This window comes from Lissotriton helveticus, chromosome 5_1 (assembly GCF_964261635.1).
Source record: "Lissotriton helveticus chromosome 5_1, aLisHel1.1, whole genome shotgun sequence".
NCBI lineage: Eukaryota > Metazoa > Chordata > Amphibia > Caudata > Salamandridae > Lissotriton > Lissotriton helveticus.
The window spans coordinates 829,166,218-829,173,382 of NC_136065.1; positions in this window are offsets into that span (position 1 = coordinate 829,166,218).

Here is a 7,165-nt window from a genome sequence, read left to right on the forward strand (position 1 = left end):
CTGCTGGGTGTCTGAACCCCCTCATCCCGGACCTCCCGACCTCCAAGTGCGAGGGTCCGGACATCAAAGCACACCAGCCCTATAACTGGGGCAGCTCCAGAGCCGGACGGCAGTTGTATCTTGGAGTCGAGAGACGCAAAGAAGAACTCATCCTTGACGGACTACTGGCGCTGCCGTAGCTCTGTCTTGTGCACCCTCGTCTTGCCTGCTGGCGCTGCCGCGGCTTTGGGAACCACCCTATCCTTCATCGTCGCCGGGACCTGCTGGCGTGGCCGCGGACCGTTTGTAACCACCACCTTCATCGGGACCTGCTGGCTCTGCCGCGGACCGTCGTCTTCCTTCATCCATCACGGGACCTGCTGGCTCCGCCGCGGCCCGTTCATCTACACCACCGGGCTCGAGGATTGAGAGCTATTTCCATCTCTTTGGTAACAAGACTGTCCCGCTACCCTTTTCCCAAACAGAGACCAGAATAGAGGGGACCCCTGAGTCCAGACCTCCTTGTACCATTCTACCGTACTTGAAGAATTGCCTATAAAGTATCGTTGAACTTTATCATTGTGTGGTGTCCGTCTGTGGGGGGGGAGTTACTTGTCTGTACGATTCACTGGAGACGGCTCTCCCCGGAGACCTCTCCCCTTATCCTCGGCCGACCCTCCCGGTCCGTCTAACATTGGTGGCCAGCGACGGGATCCGAATCACCGCATAAACCGTACAGAGAGTAGCTCACCCCACGGCGAATCACGATGTCAACTAAAGACAGCGGATCAACGGAGAAATTCCAGATGGAGAAATTGGACGAGTACAGCCATCGTGAACTTAAACAGTTCTGTATCGAATTAGGTATCGCTACCACCGGACTAAATACCAAAGATGACTTTAAGCAGGCCCTGGAATCTTGGGCAGAAACCGGGGCTGCCGGAACCCCCGATCAAGACATCGCAGCACAAACCCCCATGGCCCCTGAAGAACGAAGAACGGGTCTCTCGCCAGACGAGATCCAGGAACGAGAAAGAACCCGACTACACGAGCTGGAAATGGCCCGGCTCAAAATGGACGTTGAACTAAAGTTGGCCGAACAGAAAATCAACTTAGAGCACCTGCGTCTCCGAGAAGAAAGAGAGGAGAAACAGAGACAAAGGGAGCTCGAGGAAAAGAAACTGGCATATGAACATGAGCGGAAATTAGCTGAAATCGACCTACGCAAACAGAATAAAGAAGCAGGGGTGCCCGAGCAACCCCACACTCCAGGGGCAACAGAGAAGAAGGTACACATCCCCAAGGATGTCGTTCGAGAATACTTCCGAGAGGACGACATCCAGCAATGGTTTAAGGCCTACGAAATCGCTATGACTGCACACCGGATCGATAGAAGCGATTGGGGGGCCGGTCTGTGGGGGAGATTCCTCAATGAGGGCCGCGACGCCCTGCTGCAACTCCCGGACCACCAGATGACCTCCTATGACCATATGAAAGCTGCACTCCTCACCCGCTATGGCCTCACACCCGAGATGTACCGTCAGAGGTTCCGAGACTGCACCCGCATCCCAGGTACAACTTGGGTGGACTATGTCAATTACTTCAGCCGAGCCTTCGAGGGCTGGATCAAAGGAAGCAGGGTCACAACCTACGAACAACTGTTCAATCTTATGGTATGGGAGCATCTGTCGAACAATTGCTTCATTGAACTTCGTCAGCACCTCCTCGACAGCAAGTTAACGGATCCCCGGCAGCTCGCAGCCGAAGCAGACCGGTGGGAGATCACCAGAGTGAGTCGAAATGGGTCCTCCGAACAGAACCGGAACAACAATGGTCAGCACCGTCCCCGAGGAGGTGGAGGCCAAGGACGCGGAAGAAGCAACGCTCCGGTCACCCTCACTACCAGCCCCACCCCCCCGGCCAACCGGGGCAGCACCCCAGCGCGACCGGGACATCGAGCCAATGTTACCTGCCATCGATGCCAACGAGTCGGACACTATGCAAACGACCCAAACTGCCCCCAGTACCAGAGCCCAAGACCCCGCCAAGTAGCCGCTGCTGCTCTGGGGGAGGAACAGATCTCAGAGGAACAAGAAGAATATGAACAGGAACACCAAGAATGGGAGCCAGCCGCCATGGCTCTCGCCTGCCTAGGGGGGAGAGACATGGTCCCGCGGGTCCCCCTACCCGCTAATACCCAGAAGTACAGCCAATGGGTGGGCATCAATGGACGCCGGGCTGAAGCCCTTCGTGACACTGGGGCCAGTGTAACAGCCGTCCGCTGTCACCTGGTGACCCCCGAACAATACTTACCAAACATTCTCTGCCCTGTACGTTCAGCCGACAACTCAGAAAGTCTGTGTCGGATGGCCTGCGTCCCCTTCGAATGGGGAGGAGTCTCCGGCATGTTGAAGGTGACGGTCCGAGATGATGCCCCCGTAGACTGCCTCCTGGGTAATGACCTGGAAAGCTCTCCATGGGCAGCAGTCGAACGAAAAGAGCACCTGGGGATGCTGGGCGTCCCGGACTGGGCGTGCGTCACCACCCGGTCCATGACCGCCCGTGCCAACACCCGCCCAGAGGAACTCGAATGGCCGGCGCCACCGCCTCCGGTCGCCCCCGCCGAAACCACCGACCGTGACGTCCCCCCCGAACCAGCTCAACCTCCAGACCTCGCTAACCTCGACCAGTGGCCTCAAGAGGGGGGGCCCACGCAAGAACAATTTCGCCAAGAACAAAAGACCTGTCCCTCCCTCGAGGGACTCCGCCAGCAAGCGCTAGCCCAAAGCGCAGGGGATACCTCCGGAACTCACTGGGTCTACTGGGACAATGATCTGCTGTACAGTGAGCAAAGAATCGCGGAGCTGGGGGCCAGCCGAGTCCTAGTGGTACCCCTCCGTTTTAGAGACTTTCTGCTAAACCTGGCCCACGATGTCCCCCTGGCAGGACACTTGGGTCAAGACAAAACCTATAGCCGCCTGGTGACCCACTTCTTCTGGCCCAAAATGAGGGACAATGTACACCAGCATTGCCGATCTTGCCCCACGTGCCAAGCCAGTGGGAAGAGCGGCCGCAAACTGAAAGCCCCCCTGCAACCTTTTCCCGTGGTCACCACCCCGTTCGAGAGGGTCGGAATCGATATCGTAGGGCCCCTGGACCCGCGCACAAAACAAGGCCATCGATTCATCCTGGTGCTAGTGGACCACGCCACCCGCTACCCGGAGGCTGTTCCCCTGCGGACTGTGACAGCCCCGGTAGTCGGCCGGGCTCTGATGGGGATCTTCTCCCGGGTGGGCTTCCCCCGGGAGGTCGTCAGTGACAGAGGCACGAACTTTATTTCGAAATATATGAAATCTCTCTGGCAACAGTGCGGGGTTACCTACCGGTTCACGACCCCCTATCACCCTCAAGGAAACGGCCTCGTTGAGCGGTTCAACCGCACGCTCAAAGGGATGATCGGGGGGTTGGAAGAGCCCCTCCGTCGCCAGTGGGATGTGCTGCTGCCGTGCCTCCTCTTCGCATATCGAGAGGTTCCCCAGAAGTCCCTGGGCTTCAGCCCATTTGAACTGCTATATGGACACCCCGTGCGCGGGCCGCTCAGCCTAGTTAAGGAAGGCTGGGAGATGCCCCCTCTAAAGAACCCACCAGATGTTTTCCGCTACCTCCTAACACTCCGCAACCAGACCCGGCGATTCCGAGGACTAGCAAAAGCCAACCTAGAGGCCAGTCAAGAGGACATGAAAAGGTGGTATGACCGGAATGCCTCCTCCATCGAATTTGAACCTGGGCAACAGGTATGGGTGATGTCCCCCACCGAACCCTGCGCCCTACAAGACAAGTGGACAGGGCCCTTCAAAGTGGTCGAGCGCAAGGGTCCGGCTACCTATCTCATCGACTTGGAATCTTCCCGGAACCCCCTCCGGGTCCTCCACGCTAACAGACTGAAACCGCACTTTGTACGGACAGAACTCAGCCTCCTGATGGCCACAGACAATGGGGCTGAAGAGGACTCCGAGCCCCTCCCGGACCTCCTACGAACGCGGGAGAAAGATGGTTCCGTAGAGGGGGTCCGACTCTCAGAGGCCCTCACCCGAGAGCAACGCCAGGAGTGCCAAGTTCTCCTGTCACAATTCGCCAGCCTGTTCTCCCTCACCCCAGGTGTCACTTCCTGGTGTACGCACGATGTGGACACGGGGGACAGCCCCCCTATCCGCCACCGGGCCTACCGCGTGCCAGATCGGGTACGGGCCTGCATCCAGGAGGAAGTAGCCAAAATGCTCACGCTCGGGGTCATCGAGCCCTCAGACAGCCCCTGGGCCAGCCCTGTAGTACTGGTCCCCAAAGCAGCTGCCCCCGGCACCACACCAGAACTCCGGTTCTGCGTCGACTACCGGGGCTTGAATGCGGTCACCAGGACAGACGCACATCCCATCCCCCGGGCAGATGAACTAATCGACCGCATGGGAGCTGCCCGCTACCTCAGTATCTTCGACCTGACGGCGGGCTACTGGCAAATCGGCCTCACACCCCGGGCACAAGAACGTTCTGCCTTCTCCACTCCCGATGGCCATTACCATTTCACAGTCATGCCCTTCGGCATGAAGAATGCCCCAGCAACATTCCAACGACTCGTCAATCAGGTCCTGGCGGGGCTCGAAGGATTCAGCGCCGCCTACCTAGACGACATCGCTGTATACAGCAACCAGTGGTCCGAGCACCTCCGCCACCTCCGAGCAGTGCTGCACGCCCTTCAGCAAGCGGGCCTCACGATCAAGGCCAGCAAATGTCAAATTGGGCAAGGGTCTGTAACCTACCTCGGGCACCAGGTGGGAAGCGGCCTGGTGGCCCCTCTGCAGCTAAAAATTGCCGCCATCCAGTCCTGGCAGCCCCCCATTACCCAGACCGAGGTACGGGCCTTCCTGGGCCTCACGGGCTATTACCGAAGGTTCGTGAAAGACTATGGTACTATCGTGAGGCCCCTCACAGAGCTCACGTCAAAAAATCAGCCCCAGAAAGTCAACTGGACCCCAGAGTGTCAAGCTGCATTTGAACAATTGAAAGCCGCCATGTGCTCCGCCCCTGTGCTCCAGGCCCCCGACTACAGCCGGGAGTTCATCGTCCAGACGGATGCCTCCGACCATGGCATTGGGGCAGTCCTGTCTCAAATGAACACCGAAGGCCGTGATCAGCCGGTGGCCTTCATCAGCCGGCGACTCCTACCACGGGAACAACGCTGGAGCACCATAGAGAGGGAGGCCTTTGCGGTGGTATGGGCCCTCAAGAAGCTCCGGCCCTACCTTTTTGGCACACCCTTTCGGGTACAGACCGACCACCGACCCCTGCAGTGGCTGATGCAGATGCGGGGGGAAAACCCGAAGTTACTACGCTGGTCCATCTCCCTACAAGGGATGGACTTCACAGTTGAACATCGGCCTGGGCCAGATCACGCCAACGCAGATGGCCTGTCCCGGTTCTTCCGCCTCGACGAGAAGAGTCCCCAAGAGAATGGGTAACTCTCCCCGCCTTCAGCTGGGGGGGACGCATGTTGGACAGGCCACATGAAGGGCCGCTCTCCCCCGGCCCAACCAGGCCCGAACCAGCCACGCAAGTACCACACACCACCATTACACGTCCACCGTCCCCGCAGGGACCCCTACACTCGAACCTGTTGACCACGTAGGCCGACCCACTACCGGCCTGCGCGCCCATCCTGGGCGCCATCTTGGACACTCCACCACGAGGCCGCCTGGCCCCCGATCGACCTCAACCCTGGGCCTGGCCAGGCCTCAGACATTCCGGCACCAACATCCACCCAGGAGGTGAGCGGGCTACTTGGTCAGTCAATGGGAGCAAGAGGTGTCGATGGCTCTCCCCCGCCAAGTACCGCTCGCCCATCGCCTCCCCGGGCGCTGGCTCCACCCCCCTGCTGGGTGTCTGAACCCCCTCATCCCGGACCTCCCGACCTCCAAGTGCGAGGGTCCGGACATCAAAGCACACCAGCCCTATAACTGGGGCAGCTCCAGAGCCGGACGGCAGTTGTATCTTGGAGTCGAGAGACGCAAAGAAGAACTCATCCTTGACGGACTACTGGCGCTGCCGTAGCTCTGTCTTGTGCACCCTCGTCTTGCCTGCTGGCGCTGCCGCGGCTTTGGGAACCACCCTATCCTTCATCGTCGTCGGGACCTGCTGGCGTGGCCGCGGACCGTTTGTAACCACCACCTTCATCGGGACCTGCTGGCTCTGCCGCGGACCGTCGTCTTCCTTCATCCATCACGGGACCTGCTGGCTCCGCCGCGGCCCGTTCATCTACACCACCGGGCTCGAGGATTGAGAGCTATTTCCATCTCTTTGGTAACAAGACTGTCCCGCTACCCTTTTCCCAAACAGAGACCAGAATAGAGGGGACCCCTGAGTCCAGACCTCCTTGTACCATTCTACCGTACTTGAAGAATTGCCTATAAAGTATCGTTGAACTTTATCATTGTGTGGTGTCCGTCTGTGGGGGGGGAGTTACTTGTCTGTACGATTCACTGGAGACGGCTCTCCCCGGAGACCTCTCCCCTTATCCTCGGCCGACCCTCCCGGTCCGTCTAACAACACACCTTCGAGCCTCCACTGGTATCTCCACCCCTAGCACCTCTCGCATCTTGTCATGAATTTTAACCCAGTATTCCTGTATTTCTGCACAATGCCACAAAGTATGCATGAAGCTTCCAAGTTCCCCGCACCCCCTTCGGCACTCCCCTCTCTCTGCCCGACCCATGTGCACTAGCTGGGGCCCCGTGATATACGACCTGTGAAGAATCTTTAATTTCACAAGCCTGAGCCTCATTTGAATAGCCACTACCTTTGGAGAGGAGGCTGCCTCCCTCCAATCCTCATCATCTAATTCCAAGCCGTCAGTGCCCCATAGTGCCCTAATGGTTGCCAGCGGGTCTCCCATATTGCTGATAAGTTTTTTATATATTAACGATATCGTCTTTTCCGGGAGATGACCATCTAACACTCGATCTTCCAGTGGGGAGGCGTCTGGGAGCGTGGTGCCTCTGGGAATATGCGTGAGTAGGGCATGTCTAACTTGGAGGTATCGATAATGCTCACTCTCTTGAAGATGGTACTTTTCTTGGAGAGCACCGAATGTGAGCACTGTGTCTTTCCCCCAAACATCCCTGATCTGGAAGATCCC